The following is an 18,404-nucleotide window of genomic DNA, read 5'->3' as shown; positions in this document are numbered from 1 at the left end:
ACAGAAGTTTTTATAAATGGCACAAATTACCTCATTTAGCTTTTTGCAACTTCAGAGCTTTATCTTCCTTCCAAACTTCCACCTCTCGTTTTACCTCCCTTCACATCCTTAAACCACCCTCCTAAGATCCCTCTCAGCAGCCTGTTGACTTGTCTTAATGATTCTCATTTCCACTTTTTCAACAAACATTCCCTTTATGCATCACCCCGAATTCTCTGTGATTGCATTAATAAACACCCAGCTTGCTCAGGGTGTTTATGTTCCAGAACAGCCATCTCGGGTGACACCGGCTCCTTTCATGGAATTTATCCTTCCCTAGCTGAAGGAATCCCTGCCTTTTCCAGCATTAAATTATAGCTGGTCACTGCCTGGTGATCATCTCTTGGAATGAGGTACAACACTGTCAGGATTACAGGGAAATGAATTCCAATCTACAGCTCCCTGAGGAGGGTGCAGCCGGGGGGGACAGGACAAAAAAAAATGGCCTCAAGTTATGTCAGGGAAAGTTTAGGTTGGGTATCAGGGAAAATTCTTTCCTGGAAAGGGTTGTCTATTCCCAGCACAGCTGCTCAGGGCAGTGACAAGGTGGCAAGTCCCCACCCCTGGAGGAGATTTCAAATCTGTGTGGATGAGGCACTTGGGGATGTGGGTCAGTGGTGGCCTTGGCAGTGCTGGGGGAATGGTTGGATTCAATGGTCTTGGAGGGCTTTCCCAGCCCCAAGGATTCCATGGCTATTTTATAAAGAAGAAGAGATGCTCCCAACACGGTTTCAGGTACTGCTGGCAACAAAGGTCTGCCACAACATCAGCAGCAGCACCTGAGCAACAAGGCACCCAAGTTCAGAGGTATCCTCATGATTAAGGGCACCAAAAAGTTACTCCAGTTTCCAATTTCCACTCAGGAGAATGCGAAAGAAGGAAGTGCTGCAGTTCCTACAGTACCTGTCTCCTATAACCACCTTTAACCTGTGTAAGTTAATAATGAGTTTTATTAGAGTGGATAATCAAATCAGTGTCAGGGCTGAATTCATTCTCCATGACAGCGAGACCTTGCCTGAAGTAGCTTGAGATGTGGCATTTTTAGTCCAAATCTCAGCATGCACCAATCATTCCACAACTATTTTGTCCCCTGTTCGTATTTTTGCAGGTTTTTTTAGAATTTATTTTATTTACTTACTAAAATTAAGATAGTGAACTGAAGATGTTCAGCCGTAAGAAAAAAAGCTTCACAGAAACCTGAGAGTCCTTTCCAGGGCCTAAAGGGGCTCCAGGAGAGCTGGAGAAGGACTGGGGACAAGGGATGAAGGGACAGGACACAGGGAATGGCTTTCCACTGCCAGAGGGCAGGGATAGAGGGGATATTGGGAAGGAATTGTTCCCTGTGAGGGTGGGGAGGCCCTGGCACAGGGTGCCCAGAGAAGCTGTGGCTGCCCCTGGATCCCTGGGAGTGTCCAAGGCCAGGCTGGATGGAGCTTGGAGCAGTCTGGGATAGAGGAATGTGTCCCTGCCCATGGCAGCATGGATGAGCTTTAAGGACTCTCCCAACTCAAACCATTCTGTGATAATAAATAAGGCATTAGAGATGTCCAGGGAAACCACTGGAACAATCTCTCAGTGTTTCAAAAAGAATTAAAAAGAAAGAGCTCAAAAAGATGTGTGATTGAGAACTGGTCTCTCACCTGTCAGAAAATACTTTAAAGCCATTTTCTGTCACTCCCTGGGTGGAATTTGTGCAGACTTTTGATTGAATCCAAAAATGCAGATGCAGGTTCCTTTCAAAGGAAACAGAAATGAGCTAAAACTAATTTATTAGTGGTCAAGGGCATAGCACAGCCAAGTGAGATTTAAGATTGAAGATTTTTTTCCCAGAAACTTTGAGAAGAGGCAGTGCAATTACTGTAAGACAAATCAGCTGGATCTCCTACCCAGTGCTGAAGTAGATGCTTTCAAATTGTCTCATTTACATAGGGAAGAAGGTCAGGAGGGATTAAGAAGGTAAATATATCACCTGATTAGGTATGCAAGTTCAGGGTGTTCCAAGGACTAATTCCATGAATATTCAAGAAGGTCTTCGCTTCCCAAAGGTTCAGTCATAAGCAATAAGTTGAATATGCAGAAGGAATCTGGCCAGAAAACCAAAGATGTCACCTGTGTGCATCAGTATCACCTGTTCCAGTGAAATCAGGCTCTTGAATTTGCTTATTCCCTTTTCCATTTCACCTTGCGAAAATAAAGAATAAGGAGAATATGCACAGGTGAGGAAGGAAACGCTGGGAGCTCACAGGGACATATTCACCACTCCTTGGATGTGCATTTTTAACAGGAGCAGACAGCCCTCCCTCATGATTCTTAATTTGGGCAAAATTTCACACAAGACACTATCACAGTGCACTGATCCAGTTTTCCTTGACCAACTTGGGACAGACAGCACAGGGATATGATATGACCATCATCTGTTTTCTTGGATTTGTACTTTGCTTCCTAGGAAGAAGATCATTAATTAGAAAATTAAAGTCCAAATGAGCTCAACTGCAAGACCAAGTACACTTTCCAGGAAGAAAATTGAGCCAGGATTTTGCTGAGTGATGCCCTGATTCACCCTGTTATGCAGAAAATGTACCTTGGACAGAGTTAAGGTAGGAAAATGTTGGGCAGCACTCTTGGGAGAAGAATGCTCTGCTAGAGAGCAGAGATGGGTCCCAACAAAAGAGCTGAGGTAGCTCTGGGAGAAAATTCTGCTGTTTTTGCAGCTTTTTTTTCCTTTCTTTATTCCCTGCAGCCCAGAACCATCCATCTCCCAGGTTGATCCCACAGCGTGGGCAGCAGAGCAGGGAGGGGATTCTGCCCCTGTGCTCAGGTGAGACCCCACCTGCAGAGCTGCCCCAGCCCTGGGCCAGCAGCACAAGGACCTGGAGCTGCTGGAGAGAGTCCAGAGGAGGCCCCGGAGCTGCTCCAGGGCTGGAGCCCCTCTGCTCTGGAGCCAGGCTGGGAGAGCTGGGGGTGCTCACCTGGAGAGGAGAAGCTCCAGGGAGAGCTCAGAGCCCCTGCCAGGGCCTAAAGGGGCTCCAGGAGAGCTGGAGAGGGACTGGGGACAAGGCATGGAGGGACAGGACAAGGAAGAATGGTTTCCCACCGCCAGAAGGCTGAGTTAGATGGGATATTGGGAAGGAATTCCTCCTGTGAGGTCCTGGCACAGGGTGCCCAGAGAAGCTGTGGCTGCCCCTGGGTCCCTGAATGTCCAAGGCCAGGCTGGATGGGGCTTGGAGCAACCTGGGACAGTGGAAGGTGTCCCTGTCCATGGCAGGGGGTGGAATGAGATGAGCTTTAAATGTCTTTTCCAACCCAAACAGTTCCACGACTACAATTCCCACCTTCTCTCAGCTGTTACTCTTTCATTTGCTATCTCAGAAACTCTGAGCAGCACCAGCTTTTTGTATCCCCACTAACTGCACATCACTGGAAAATAAAACAAAGCAAATGTTCCCCACACACAACGTGCAGCATCCCAAGGCATCGGTATGAATGAGGATGTGTTTGGGATGAGACAGCACTGCTACTCCTTTCCTCTTCCTGCCAGGTGACTCATCCCCCTGAATTTGGGAGGATGTGGAAATCCATTGAAAAAGTGGCACCAGCTGCAAAAGCTTTGTGTCCATAGATTCTGCAAACTTTGGGGAAATAATTAAAAAAAAACAAACAACAAAACAACACAAAAAGTAAATCGAGCAACCCAGTGTGCAGACTGCTATTGCAGCAAATGATGCTGAGTCTGCCCATAAAAGCCATAAAATTTTCCAAAGAAATTTGTAAGGATGAAAGGAAAAAATTGTATATTTGTAAGGACAAAAAGGAAGCTTTTGGTCCAGCCATGGAGGAGGAAATTAGGCCAATTTTGAAGTGCTGCACCTTTATTACCATAGCTCACACTATTCCTGCTCTCTGTTCCTCCTTTTCTTGTCCCCTCACCCCTTGTCCCCAGTCCCTCTCCAGCTCTCCTGGGGCCCCTTTAGGCCCTTCAAGGGCTCTGAGCTCTCCCTGGAGCCTTCTCCTCTCCAGGTGAGCATCCCCAGCTCTCTCAGCCTGGCTCCAGAGCAGAGGGGCTCCATATATAAAAGTGCACACATCCAACTACAGCTGGACAACATCCTGGATCCTCTTGAAGTCCTGTGCTTTCAAAACCTGGCAACAGAGCCAGGGGAACTTCCTTCAGCAAAACCTGAAAACCTGCCAAAAAAATGTAGCTCCAAGCAGTGGAAAACTTCCTTGACTTCTGTCCACTGGACAAGGCTCTGACCAACCTGACCCCAGCTGGACCTGAGGATTTCCAGAGGTCCTTTCCAACCTGAATTATCCACTGATTCTGCCTCAAATTTATGGGACAAATGGAAATATATCCTGAGGACTCAACTTTCTGCACATTTATTGGAACAGGAACTCTGGTCCTGTTCCAGTGTTAACCCAAAAAAGAGCAGGAACCATTCTGGGAATCTGTGATTTTATGAAAATTAGCAACTCTCTTCCTTCTTCACTTCCTTTAATTTCCTCATAAATGAATGAAATGAAACATTTGGAGCTGAATGAAATAATTTGTATTAAACTCAAGCAGACTGGCTGGCAGGCAAATGGGGTGTTGAGGCAAGAATAAATATTAATTATTCCTTAAATAGAAATGAATTGTTATTATGTTTTCAGTTTATTTGCCAAATGAAATGTAACATCACTGCCACATCCTGAGCTGAATAGGCAGGAAAAGAATTGGGCTGAACTGGGACAAAGTGGGGAGTTGCAGGAACCCCAGTCCTGAGCTAAGACCTCGAAGAAGGCCTGGAAAAGCTGCTGAAGCAGCTGAAGGAGGTGGAGAGGGATTTTCCTAAGCCCTCTGGGGTTTAGGAACAACTACAGGCACCAATTATTCAACAGCCAGCCTGGAATTAAAAGAGAATTATTTACCCATTAAAAATATCTTTCTTTTTTCTCCCAAAATCATCATGACCACAAAGATTTCTCTTTGTTTTTTACCCTGTGATATATTTTCCTTGGTTTTTCTACATCCTGCTGAACACACCTGAAACGTTTTTAAAGGAAAAAAAGCCAATTTTCAATGCTCTATTTCAATTTTAAAATGATGTCGTGCCCTGTTCTTCAGAGAATCCTATTTGCTCATGCAGAAAAAAAATTGTGTTTTATATAATATTTATAAAAGGTGACGTAAATCCACAAGCATGTAGGGGAAAAAATGGAAAAAAAATCAGTCAATGGGATTAAAAGATAAGGAGAATGTCAGCGTGGATATGGAACTGAAAGGGATAATACCTGCAAGGCTGAGCCCCCTGAAACTGCTGGAGAGGAGCATTAGGAAAGAACAGGAATGTAAATATCATCCCAATAACAGCTCATTCTGATTTTCCTGGAATTACCTGCAAAGGAAAACTCTTGCCAACTCCCCACCTGCCCTTGCAGGAGTCCCTCCATCAGGAACAAAACCCAGAGAAGCACTGCTGTCCTTTAGGATTGCTTGCAATCGGAGATGTTGGTTTATCTCCTGATAGGCCAGCAGGGATGCCAGCAGGGCAGGAGCTGTGGGTGCCACACTTGCAGGACCTTATCAGGTGTTTCTGGCAGCCTGTGCCCTGCCAGCTCCCTCCCCCAGACAATAATAACCATTCCCAACAAGTTCCTTATCTTATCCCAGCAGCATCCCTCCAGGAGATTAGTCAGGCATCCTGGTGTCATGTTTTATCTCTAAAGCCTTGGATTTAGGCATAGCATGTGTCTAGTCCCAAAAGCCAGGTGTATTCCAGTCAAACAGATGAGAATCCATAAACATTTAATTTTTTTTATGATATGTACCAAGTTCAAGCCTGCTTTAAATCAGATGCAGCACTGACATTCTGACATAAATTGGCCAATGATTAAAAAAAGAGGTAAATGCTCAAAATCAGGCAAATGTTTGCTGAAAATGATTTCATGTGGTTCATGTGCAAGGGAAGTGTGGAGTTTTCTTCCAAAACTGCCTGCATGTTTTGTGGAGGGCACACATTAATGCCAAGGATTTCACCTGATCCCTGGGATGAGGCTAAAAAATGAGATTTTATAGAAATGTCCAATCACAAAATATCCTGAGTTTGAGGTGACCCAGTACAATCCCCCCAGGGATGGGGACTCCAACACTGCCCAGTGCAGCTGTGCCAGGGATGGACAGCCCTTTCCATGAAGAAATTTTCCGTAATATCCAACCTGAGCCTCTCCTGGCACAGCTTGAGGCTGTTCCCCCTCATCCTGTCCCTGTTCCCTGAGAGCAGAGCCCAACCTGCTCCCAACTTTCTGTTGTCCACAAGGAAAATCCCACTGGTGAGAATGGAAGAAGGGAAAGATGAGCTGACAAAGTGGCCTCAGAGCCAGGAGGAGTTAAGGAGGAGAACCTGTGCCTGCAAAGCCCTGGGGATGAGCAGACCATGACCAAAATGTAATTTATATGAAGATGTTTTGAATTTCTTCCAGCTACTTCCAAGTCACCAATGCAGAACAGCTCCTCACAGCTTCCACACAAAGCTTTCTGCTGGGAATATTGCTAGATTATAATTACAGGCCAGCATTTAACATTAATTACTGCAATAGCCCATGTTCAGGTGCACTGTGCAGTGTAATTATGGCATCCCTTGCTGTCCATAGCACCTTCCTCATCTTGCAGCCTGGAGAAGTCCCATCCTGGCAAGATGTGGTTAACAAAACTGCAATGTTTCGGGGTTTCTCTGTGGGGTTTTTAATATGACCACTCAAAACTGATGCTAGCTACTCCATCCAGAATAAGCAAGGACAGCCTGCACAACTGGAGCATGGAGGATCTTGGTTCCTGCTTCACCTTCAGCCACAAAACCAACCAATGGATGGTGTTAATGGCATAAACAAAGGGAACAACGTAGCACCACTTCTCCAAACACCTTCTCTGAGTGTGCAGCACCATTTGTCTCAGAAGAGCTCTTTGAGGTGTCATTTTTGTTGATCAATCTAACTATGATGGTCATCTGTCACTCAGCAAGGCTGAAATCCCATACAGGAAAAGGAATTTCAATGAACCTACAGCAAAATTAATTTCAAAGTCCCAAAGGTTTTCTTTTAAAGAGTAACAAGGGACACAGGTGAAAAAAAAAACTTTGTATGTTTTTGAACAACAAGGAAAAAATGCATAGAAATGCCAAGAAGTTCCTGGTTTAATGCTTTCACAGCAAAGCTGAATTCTGCCAGTTTGTCCCACCTCAAGGATTAACAACTGAGTTTGATGTGAACCTCAGGGAAACCTGGTGGGTTTTCCAGCCATGTGTGTCCTTCACTTTCAGATCAGTGGGATCCCAAAGAAAAAGGCACTGCAAGCCTCAATAAGTATGCAAATACCTTCAAAAGGAGATGAAAGCCTTTGCCCTGTTTATGTAAGTGATGAGTTTGTGCACCGTTAACCAAAGGGACGTCAGCTTTCTTATTTTAACCATTCCTTGAAGGTCATTTCTGCTCAGAAATGGGTTTTTTTGAAGCTCTAAAAACTTGTTATATAACAAAGGCAGAGCCAAACATCAAGACCGTGGCTGGTTGGAATTAGTTCACCTGTATCTCTCACGTTCCATCAATAGGCAGAGCTGAAGGAACTGACTTCCTGGCTGGAATGTTAATTATTCCCCTCCGCTTCCAGGAACAAGAACATTGCATGGACAAAAAGAGATTCCTTTCTCTTCCTCTCATTAACCAGTTTCACTTGCTCAGCACATCAATGCAAAGCTAAGGATGATTATACAGGGGCTCACATGAGCTGAATAAATCTGCTCCCTGGACAGATGAGCCGAAGGCACTCGGGAATAACGAGGGCGATGCCAGAAGGAAACCCAGCCAGAGCGTCATCCCAGCCCCACACAGCAAAGGCAGGGATAGACCTGTGGGTGTCTGGGGTCACGGCTTCACCTCATTTCTAAAAATAAGCTCACCCCCAGTATTGATTTTAAACTGTGGGCAGGTTCTTTCTTCAACTGAGGGATTGAAATGACCTTGGTTTCATTGGAAAAATGTGTTGGGATTGACAGCAGGAAAGGAAAGGCTCATGATTAGTGACAGGATCAGTAAACCAGGGACATAGAATGTGTGTCATGCATGGAAATATCTGGACACCTCCCTGTGGAGGCTCTTGATTTACACCAGGAGCGAGAGAGAACTGAAAGATTCCTCCAAAAAAATAGGGAATAATAAAATAAAAGACTCTAACATTGCCAAATCCTATGGAACTTGCACTGCTTGCCAACAGCATTAGAAGTCCTGCCATCCATCAAATCTCCCCATTCCAGAGAATGCCAAGTCCTCCTGCTTGGCGAACGTGGATAGAGATGCAGGGTGACATTCCCTGCCTTTTGAAGGTGACTGGCTTTGCATTTACTTTGAAAATTTGCTCTGAAGAAATATGTCAGAAGCCTTAACATCCACACTTCCTAAATATCCAGGAGCCAGGCTCTTCCAATAGTAACCTTCGCTCCCATTGTTCCTTGTGCACTTGTTCACAGTCAAAGCCATTCCAGACCTGCAGACTGATGGAGGAATTCCTGCTCGTTGCAGTACCTCACTTTGCTCCTTAAACACTTCTGAAAAGCACAGATTTTGGGATGAACTTCCCAGGAGAGGTTTCTCCAAGGCCAGAGCAGGGCCAGATGGGTTGGAGCTGCTGCCAGATGGACCTGCCGAGAAGCACCTGGACCACCTTGAGCGGTCAATTAGTCAAGGGAGCCCCGGGGATGGTTTAACCATTGCTTAATGTGAGAGCTGGAAGGCAAACAAGGGGATGGATCGATGGCAGCTGAGTCAGTGCCCGGCAGGATTTGATCCCGAGCTTAATGCAAACGCCTCCAGAATTTCCCTTTGCTTGCACACCAGTTCTTCCCGCTCTTTTACACCAGGCTGTGATCCTGAAGACTTTTTTTCCCCCAGGAATACAGGCTCTTTTCCTCAAACATGAACATTCACAGAGATTTAGGGTACTTTGCGTCTTCCTGGTGCAAGAAGAAAATTTCCCTCTGGAAAAACAAAAGCGAAAATGTTGCTCCTCATTCAGAGCTTCTTCAGGAAGCCCTGAAGGGAAAGCTGACCCCAAATCCAGTTAAAGCCAAGGATGGGAAAAATCTCCTCGAGCTGGAAATCTGATGTAGTGTAATTTTTTGTTAAATATCAAAATAGGCTGATGAAACCAAGCCTGATTTTTGGGGTGTGTCATCACAGAGAGAACATCTCCCGGGTGTGTAAAAATTTTGCACAGACTTTTTTGTTCCTATGTCTTTGTTTACTCCTAAAGGCATTGGAGTAGGATCTGCATTTAGGAGAAGTTACAAAATCCTGGAATGATTTGGATTGGAAGGGACCTTCTACTAGGTCAGGCTGCTTTGAGCTGTGTCCAACATGGCCTTTGACATTCCCAGGGATGGGCAGGCACAGTTTCTCTGGGCAATTCCCATAGGAAAATCTGAAAAATTTCACCTTCCTTCCAAAATCAATTACCTCCTGAATTTTCTGCTATGTGCAAGTGGAAGGAACCTCCATTTTTCCATGCCTGAAGATTTCTCACTGCACTTCCCTGTAGCTGCTGGTCCCAAAGTTGGAGAAAGAACTGATCATGGTGGATTTTATAACCAACACTGTCTCATAAAATTAATTCACTGCTCACAGACATGCAAATAAAAAGCAAATAATAATGCCCTTAATAACATGATCAGCCTTGAATTGGGCAGGCAGATGGATGAGATGATTGTTGGAGATGCCTTCCAACAGTAATGGTCTATTCTGTTCTGTTCTATTCTATTCCTTGCAATCCTGTGAAAAGAACAAAAATCCAAGTAACAAAACCCACTTTGTCCCAAAAATACAAGCAGTGTTATCAATACCTTACATATATTAGTTATAACCTTTATTACTGATTAACAGCCATTAGAATAAAATTATGATTGGGGAAAGCTAAATAGCCTCTTTACCACACATGGAAAGGGCAAAGGAATTATTCTGGGAACAGCACATGGCCAGAATTCTATGGGAACACTTAAATACAGCCACACACCTCGCAATCAACATCAACATAAAATCAGGGTAATTATGCCATGTCCTCTACAAGTAGCAGTACAAAAAAAATAAAATTAAAGGGATTTATAGATTATTATTTCAATTAAGTGCTCCAGCCTCAGCATCAGGATTTATCTTCCTTGCATCTCACAGGATGCTGAGCAACATCCTGATAAAAATCTTACCACCACTGTTAGTGCAACAAAAATCCACTGTATTTCACACTCTCCCTTGTATCTGCAGAGCAGAACTGAGCCATCAACCTTCCCAGGAAATCCTGCTGCTAAAATGACCTTTACAGTCCTAGAGATGAGGGCTGTGTTATGCAGAAATCATGTTTTATTTGGATTCTGCATGGAAAATGCAAACTCAGACACACCAGAGAGCAAAAGGACTCTGATGAGCATTGAGATTCTGCAAGCAAGAGGCATTAAAAACTCTTCTGATTGCTCTTATCAGCTGTAAAAAGATTCAGAGTCACCTGAACAGCAAAAGGATTTCATTATCCCAGAGAGAGAAAGATTTTACACCATTTATAAAGAGATTTTTACCATCAATGATAAGCTCCTGAGCCTCTCTAGAGGTTTAAAATTATTGATAGAAATATTATCTGTATGAGAGGCTGTGGCTGCCCCATCCCTGAAGTGTCCAAGGCCAGGCTGAATGGGGCTTGGAGCAACCTGGGAGAGTGGAAGGTTGAGTGGAGCTCAGCTGGTATTAATGACACAACAATTTAATATGTCTAAGAAACTACAGAACAACTCTAACAGTAGTTAGATGTGGAAAAAATTCCCCAGCTCAGCGAAAACCCCCACTCAGGGTGTGATGGATACAAATAAATAGCCTATGTAGTCTCAGCCACCTTCCAGAAAGACTTGGGGAAAAAATAAAAGCCCACGGACAAAGGAAGATCACAAAGTAGTTTTATTTCCCTTTTTACTTGAGGTGATTTGTAATATTTTATTAATTCGTAATATATTTATTATAAGACAGCAAATGTTCAACTGATTGAGCAAATGTTACTCCAGTAAAACTTCCTGGTAAATTGACAGACAGAAAAGGTAATTTCTGTGGGTTTTTTTTTCCTCCAAACAACCCAGCAACTAAAAATTAACACTTAATGTCTCCTGTTCAAGCTCCTCTATACTTTTTTCATTTTCCCTTGTACATTTTTTTTCCCCAGTGGCCTGTGCAGAATGTGAAGTTTTCAGACAGAATTGAATGCAAAAAGATAGGGTGATAAGTGAAGAATACAATAAAAAATAGGGTCATAGGCAAAGAATACAAGAGCTTGGGCACTACAGGAAATGTAAATGTTAAAAATCACATAAGAGAAGATAATAATAATAATAAAGAAGTGCCCACAATACAACAAAAGCAGCAGCAGAGCGACTGCACCGAGCATCCCTCAAGGCTGACAGAGGGATGGGTTGACCTCGGAGGCCTCTGCCTTTCCTGACTTCCAGACTTCTGTGGGGCTCATTAAAGGGTCCAAGCACAAAGCATCAAACACTTCAAGGAAAAGTTGGTCTCCATGGGAATAGAGGACAAACTAAAAATAACCATAAGCCAGCATTTTAACAATTTTGCAGGAGATTGTCATGGCAATGAAGAGAGTTGTAACCTGTTGTCATGATAACCAAAGTTTTAAATTAATGGGAAAGCATTTCACTTCCACTTCATCTTTATTCATAATGGATCCAGCATCTTCCATGGGAGAATTCCATGTTAGTGCCTGCAAGGAACCAGAGAGCTTGGGAGAAGCAAGGGAGAGATAAAGGACTGTGAGGATTAAAAGAAAAATTTAAAACTCCACAGCCAAAGTGAAGCACCTACAGGAGGGGAAAAAACCCAGGGATGAAAATCCTTCAACAGATGAAGGATACTGGGAAGGAATTCTTGGCTGTGAGGGTGGGGAGGCCCTGGCACAGGGTGCCCAGAGAAGCTGTGGCTGCCCCTGGATCCCTGGAAGTGTCCAAGGCCAGGCTGGATGGGGCTTGAAGCAGCCTGGGATAGTGGAAAGCGTTCCTGTCCATGGCAGAGGTAGGACTGGAGGGATTTAAGGTCCTTTCCAACCCAAACTGTTCCGGGATATTGTGACTCAAGCCTCATCTTGACAATCTCTTCTCAAATCAGAGCTCACAGCATATTAAATATCACAGAGTGTCCAGGTTTTCAAGATGCCCAAACTAGGGGAAAATAATCTGGATTTCCAGCCCAGAGGATGCTCCAGGGGCTGGAGTCCCTGTGCTCTGGAGCCAGGCTGGGAGCGCTGGGGGTGTTGGGTATAAGTGACCAACCTGCTGCTTGTACATTCAATAAGACCCTCAATGATATTAATGGGCTCAGAGCAAACCATGTGTTGTTTAATGACAACATAATTGTTATTTTTGTGGAAATTGCTCTACTCACCCTGAAATTACTATGATAGTCTATTATTCTACTGTTTTCTTAACTGTCTGAAGGGGAGAGAAAAATTATTCTGGCAACAGAGTGCCTGCACAGAACACACTCCTCTTCACCTTCAGCACAGCACAGAATGGTCTTCACCTCAACAGAGTTCCTGATTTGAAATAAAAAGAACTAGAGGTAAACAGAAGTTCAGACGCCTAAACACATTCATCTTTCTGAATGAAACTCTTTATTATTCATCTGTATCAAGATTTTCCCCTATGTGATTTCATTTACAGTCACCATGTGCTTTGCATCTCCTGGGAATGCCACGGAATCAACCTCTTCTCCCTGGAGATGGATGCTCTTTGCTGCCAAACATGAGGTCTCTAATGATGAGGCACAGAAATGTCATCTTTAAGTATAAATAGATGGCAAGAAATCAAGCATAAAGTAGACATTTCCTTTGGTTTCTTACTAAAGTGAATTTCGTAACTATGAGCTCCAAAGTTTCACTTATTACTTCTCCTCCCAAAGCCTCCCCTTTACTGCTCTCAGTCTTCTGAGAGCTCACCTTTTCAGCCCAACTTCTTTATTTTACTTGTTCCTGAAAAATATTTCGTTGATGAAGTGAAACTACTCAGAGCTGCTCCTAGAAAGGGCTGCTGGGCTGACAGTTCTCTGAAGGAGGGGCTGGAGAGAGGCTTTGGAGAGGAGCACAGGCAGCACAGGGGTGGTGGTCACACACTCTGTTGCTCCTGGGAATACTGAAGTCCTGGCTTTCTTTCCTCAGGTCACTGCTAAGACAAGACCTTGGAACAGGTAAGAAAAGGCTCTGCTGGAGCAGTTCCAGAGGAGGCCCCGGAGCTGCTCCAGGGCTGGAGCCCCTCTGCTCTGGAGCCAGGCTGGGAGGGCTGGGATTGTTCACCTGGAGAGGAGAAGGCTTCAGGGAGAGCTCAGAGCCCCTGTCAGGGCCTAAAGGGGCTCCAGGAGAGCTGGAGAGGGACTGGGGACAGGGCATGGAGGGAAAGGACACAGGGAATGGCTTCCCACTGACAGAGGGCAGGGATGGATAGGATACTGTGAAGGAATTCCTGGCTGTGAGGGTGGTGAGGTCCTGGCACAGAGAAGCTGTAGATTCCCCTGGGTCCCTGAAGTGTCCAAAGCCATGTTGGACAGGGCTTGGACCAGCCTGGAATAGTGGAAGGTGTCCCTGCCTGTGGCAGAAGATGGAATCTTTAAGGTCCCTTCCAACCCAAAACATCCTGGAATTCCATGATCTTCCCTGTATACCACCAGTTCATCACCAAGCATTGCACCCTGCCACAAAAGCTGATTTTTTCCCAGATGAAGGATAGCAGTTCATTCTGGGAATTCAAAGGGCTTTACATGATGAGGCCGTTGACAAATACATTCCTGTAAAAAGACCCGGAGATGGCAACTCCCCACAAGGAAAGAGCACTTCTCATCCTCAGCAGAAATCCAGGGGTCGGGGCGGGGGAAGGAGTGGTGGGGGCAAGGGGAGGAGAAGGGAAAAAAGGCTGCAACACTAAAGAGTCTTTCAGGACTCATTTATTCGAGCAGTGCCAAGGCAGCTCACTGCTGCAATATTTTCTTCCTGCACTCAGAGCCAGGGCTTTGGGATCTAATAAATCATCGCTGGCCGCAGAGACATTAAAATTCTAGCCCAGTACTGCATCAGATGAAACGAGGCCGAGAGCCAGCAAGCGCAGGGAGAGGGAAGGGCAGCCACACACACTTTAAAATAAGTATATGAATGCATTTGCATATAAGCAACACCTGATTTTGGCTTCACATCAGGCTAAGTCTAATGAAACAGAACAGCAAAACAGATCTGCAACTGGATGATCTTTCAGGTCCCTCCCAACCCAAACCATTCTGGGATTCTGTGATTAATAAGCTCAACCGCTACACTTCAGGAAAGCTGATCCCCATTAAATTAGAAATAAGATATTAGGTATAAAGCACAGTAGGAAAACAGACACAGTAATTAACAGATCTGGTACAAACCAGGGAATTATTTCTGAAGCTTATAAAAGTCTTTTCCGAGCCTGGGCCAGCTCACGTTTCTGTCTGTACAAACCTCTGTGCTGGATCACATTGACTGCACCCGGTGTGAGAAATAATTGTGCACCAGGAGGGAAGAAAAACTCAATATTTAATCTAAAAACATTTTTGCAGAAGTCAAGCCACTAAATTTTAATTTATTACCTTCAGCCTGAAAAAACATAACAAGGATCTGACCACTTATTTGCTGTGCAAGATGAAAAAAAAAAAGATGTGGGGGAAGGAAAGGCAGCAAATATTAAGGGTTTTCAACGGATCACAAGGCAGCCTTGGAGCTTATTTGCAATCATTTAATTGAAGCACCTGGGGATTTAAGAGGTATTGAATGTGTGGGGTGCAAACATACACAGAGAAAAACAAGCCAGCACATGAATTTGAACTGCAAGTGGCTGAAAGAAATATGCAGGAAAAGGGCTGTATTTTAGACTGGGTGAGATTTTAACTCTGGATGAGAGATTCCCTGAAATGTGGGGTGCCAGGGCCAGGAGATGTTTCCATCCTGGTTTATGAACCCCCATCTCCAACTTGCAGAATGACAAGGTCACACTCCAGCTACATAGAGCCTGTGGCAGAGATTCCCAAATTCCCTTTCCCTGGAGGGATTTAAAAGCCATGTGGATGCGGCACTTAGAGACATGGGGCAGTGGTAGCTTTGGCAGTGCTGGGGAACATCTGGACTTGGATGATATTAAAGCTCTTTTCCAACTTCAGAGATTCTGTGATGCTGAAATGGCCAATGTGATTTTGACCTCCTACACAGAGGCTCCTTGTTCGGGAGCAAAGTAAGAGGAACTTAGGAAAGGATATGGAAGTGAAGGGAACATGCAGAAAAAGAAGTTTTAAATGGAAAATAATTGATCTATGGCTAAAACAAAGAAAAAGGAGATGGCTCAGAAACACACTAGAAATTATTAAGCTGCCCAAACCCAGTTTTGTTCTCTGATACAGACACACTAAGAAAGAAGACAACAAAAAACCCTTTCAGTTATCAATTTTAATACTGAGTGTGTACTTAAAAGCCAAAAGCACTGATGAGAATTCGTCTATATGCAATTTAAGACAGAAATTTGGGAGGCCTCATACTTAAAAATAAAGCTTCTCTTTTCCCCAGGTGAGTGAAGAACTTAACAAGATGTGCCTGTACTCTATAAAAGCAATTGAGACACAAGAAAATTCTCACTTCACATTTTATTTTCTTTAAATGGAGCACTTTTCTCTTCAAAACATGTTTCCAAGGCCATCTTTTTTTTTTCCCACCTATGCTTTTTGCTCACAATTTTCCCCCAGCCCTCTTCAAGCATGGCCAGTTAATTTTTCTGTTTCTTTTCCACCATGAGTAAAAGCAAAATCAATATTGCAGCCAAGAAATGAGGCCGAAATAAGCCAGTTGCATGGACTCACCCGAGCCTGGAGGAGGAGAAAGCCCACAATGAGGTCATTTGGGAAAACAGAATATGAGTTTTGTTTGCTTTTAAGGTCTGAGATTATTCTGTTTCTTCACAACACAGAGAGACTCAAAAGCCTGTAAAACCTTCTCCAAACAGTCACCAAACAAGGAGTGAGGGATGTTTCCCAAAGTTTCTATGAACTCCTTGGAAGGCTGGCATCAGCTGGACCAATCTCCAAACGAGCTATGTGAATGTCATGAATTATTTTAGAACCACAGAGTCATTAAGGATGGAAAAGTCCTCCAACACCATTGAGTCCAATTGTTCCCCAGCACTGCCAAGGCCACCACTATCCCATGTCCCCAAGTGCCACATCCACATGACTTTGGAACAATTCCAGGGATGATGATTCACCATTGCCCTGAGCCACCTCTGCCACTCAAAAACATCCCTAATCTGGCCTAAACACTTCTGCTTCCTTCTCCCAAGGAAAAAACTACTCCTCCCTCCTTCCCTTTCTAGTTTTATGTTTTTTATAACTCCAAGAAAGTCCTTAAGTTAATTCATTGGGAAGATGGTGATTTATCCATCGTTGATCTCAGTGCTGAAACTCAGCAGCTTCCAACACTAAGGAATTCAGCAAGTTGTTTGGAAGTATTCCCGTATGAAAATCACGCATTTAAACATAAAAACAATGAGAGCCTACACAAGTCACAGCTCATTCTTCTCCCAGTCAAGTAGGATTTTCCTGTCTGCTCTATACACACCAATTAATAAACATGAAGAAACGCCAGAGGAAAAATATTCACTGTATCCACTTCATACATTTTTAATCACCCTGAAATCAATTCAACACCCTGAACATGGTTTAGAATTCCTGTTTTACAGACCTGGTAAGCGATGGATCACCTAATTAAATCCAGGAGTGGCATTTCCTAATCAATGGAAGGGGCTGATGTGCATGCACATCTTAGAGCAGAAGGAGAAGTAAGGAGCATCTCAACCCTGCCATTTGCCTTGTGTTCCTCAGTGCTCCCATGAAAATGCTGAGGAATGGCAAAAAGAAAGAGAAAAAATATAAAGTTCATCCCCTTTCACAGAGTAGTTGTGAAAGAACTTGGTCTGTCTGGCCAAAGAGCTGATCTGCCATCAAAGGCCCAGCATTTCCAGAGAATAATACAGCCAAATTATAATTTTCAGTTAATAAGGAAGGCTGAAATCACGCCTAGAATTATCTTTGTCCCACAGAGAGTATGCAAAGGAGGATTAAAAGCTGACAGCAGAAATCCTATTGGAACATCCTTCCGTCTTCTACAACATCGAAGGCCACTGACTTCCAACATCACAATAAATAAAAGGAACGATCAGGAGTAAATGAGGTCACTCCTCACACGTGCAGTTGTGTCTGAGGTTCCACAATGAATACAAATGACAGGGATTAGGTCAGGAACACACGTGAGAATCCTCCACCTCCTGTCCTGCCAATAAAACCAATGGCTGGAGGGCACAGATTCCCTCTGTTCATCATTATGTCCACACAAATGTTGTGGTTTCACCTTGGGGAAGAAAAAATGACAAAACTTGGGAACTTTCAACTTGGGAGTGCTGCAAACAGCTCAGCTCAGGGATGTGTCCTCCTCTTCAGGAGCACAAAGAGGTCTTATGCAGAGAAAGTGTCACTGCTCTGGAGCCAGGTTGGGAGAGCTGAGGGTGTTCACCTGGAGAAAAGAAGGCTCCAGGGAGACCCCAGAGCCCTTCCAGGGACTAAAGGGGCTCCAGGAGAGCTGGAGAGGGACTGGGGACAAGGGGGAATGGCTTCCCAGAGGGAAGGGCTAGATGTGATCTTGGGAAGCAATTCCTGGCTGGGAGGGTGGGGAGGCCTGGCAGAGGGTGCCCAGAGAAGCTGTGGCTGCCCCTGGATCCCTGGAAGTTTCCAAGGCCAGGCTGGATGGGGCTTGGAGCAGCCTGGGATAGTGGAAGGTGTCCCTGCTCGTGGCAGGGGATTGGAATGAGATGTTCTTGCAGGTCCCTTCCAGAAACCATTCCAGGATTCTGTGAGTATCTCTCCCGAGCAGGCGCTGCTGCAGCACGACCTGAGAAATGCCGTGCACTGGAACGACGTGACACAAACCCCTTGGAGATTTCCCAACTGGCTCCGCATCTTTGGGCTCTTGGATTTTATTACCATTTATTATTTAGGAATAACTCCGCTGAACACAGAGTCAGCGTAGTGGAGGTTCATGAATCACAGCATCTTATCAGCATATTAATCAGCTCCTGGTAGGGAGAGGGAAAACGGTGTGAGCTATCACAAACACTTTATAGTTTCACGCTTGAAGTCAAACAAGCTCCAGGAGAGACTGATTCTTCATCCCTGATTCCACACCAATGGGCTAATCTATTTACTGCAGCACTGGTGCCTTCCTGGGGTGGGTGCAAGGAAATGGGAAGGGTAAC

The 18,404-nt window shown here is 44.5% G+C and overlaps 1 protein-coding gene and 1 long non-coding RNA gene across 6 annotated transcripts in view; one reads left to right on the top strand and one right to left on the bottom strand.

Annotated features, from left to right (window-relative positions):
- The window catches only part of FAM168A (family with sequence similarity 168 member A), a 132,081-nt gene that overhangs the window by 43,008 nt on the left and 70,669 nt on the right, over positions 1-18,404 (bottom strand). The window contains exons 1-2 of one of the 5 annotated variants that reach the window (XM_083855329.1): positions 2,283-2,375; positions 2,009-2,123 (exon numbers count right to left, since the gene is read on the bottom strand). The exons of 3 other annotated variants lie outside the window; for them this stretch is intronic. The gene's annotated coding sequence lies outside the window, so the exon portion shown is untranslated. Of the gene's footprint in view, positions 1-2,008; positions 2,124-2,282; positions 2,376-18,404 lie in introns of those variants that run through there. One more of the 5 variants, XM_083855328.1, reaches the window with a different exon arrangement.
- Positions 2,531-18,404, top strand: part of LOC310906244 — a 44,689-nt gene continuing 28,815 nt past the window's right edge. Inside the window, exons 1-2 of the long non-coding RNA XR_014589364.1 lie at positions 2,531-2,636; positions 2,780-2,857. This is a non-coding gene — a long non-coding RNA (uncharacterized lncRNA). The remainder of the gene's footprint in view (positions 2,637-2,779; positions 2,858-18,404) is intronic.

Source organism: Zosterops lateralis, assembly GCF_965231275.1.
Source record: "Zosterops lateralis genome assembly, chromosome: 2".
Classification (NCBI taxonomy): Eukaryota; Metazoa; Chordata; class Aves; order Passeriformes; family Zosteropidae; genus Zosterops; species Zosterops lateralis.
The sequence above is the reverse complement of the archived record's forward strand: the minus strand, read 5'-3'. Positions and strand labels throughout refer to the sequence as shown.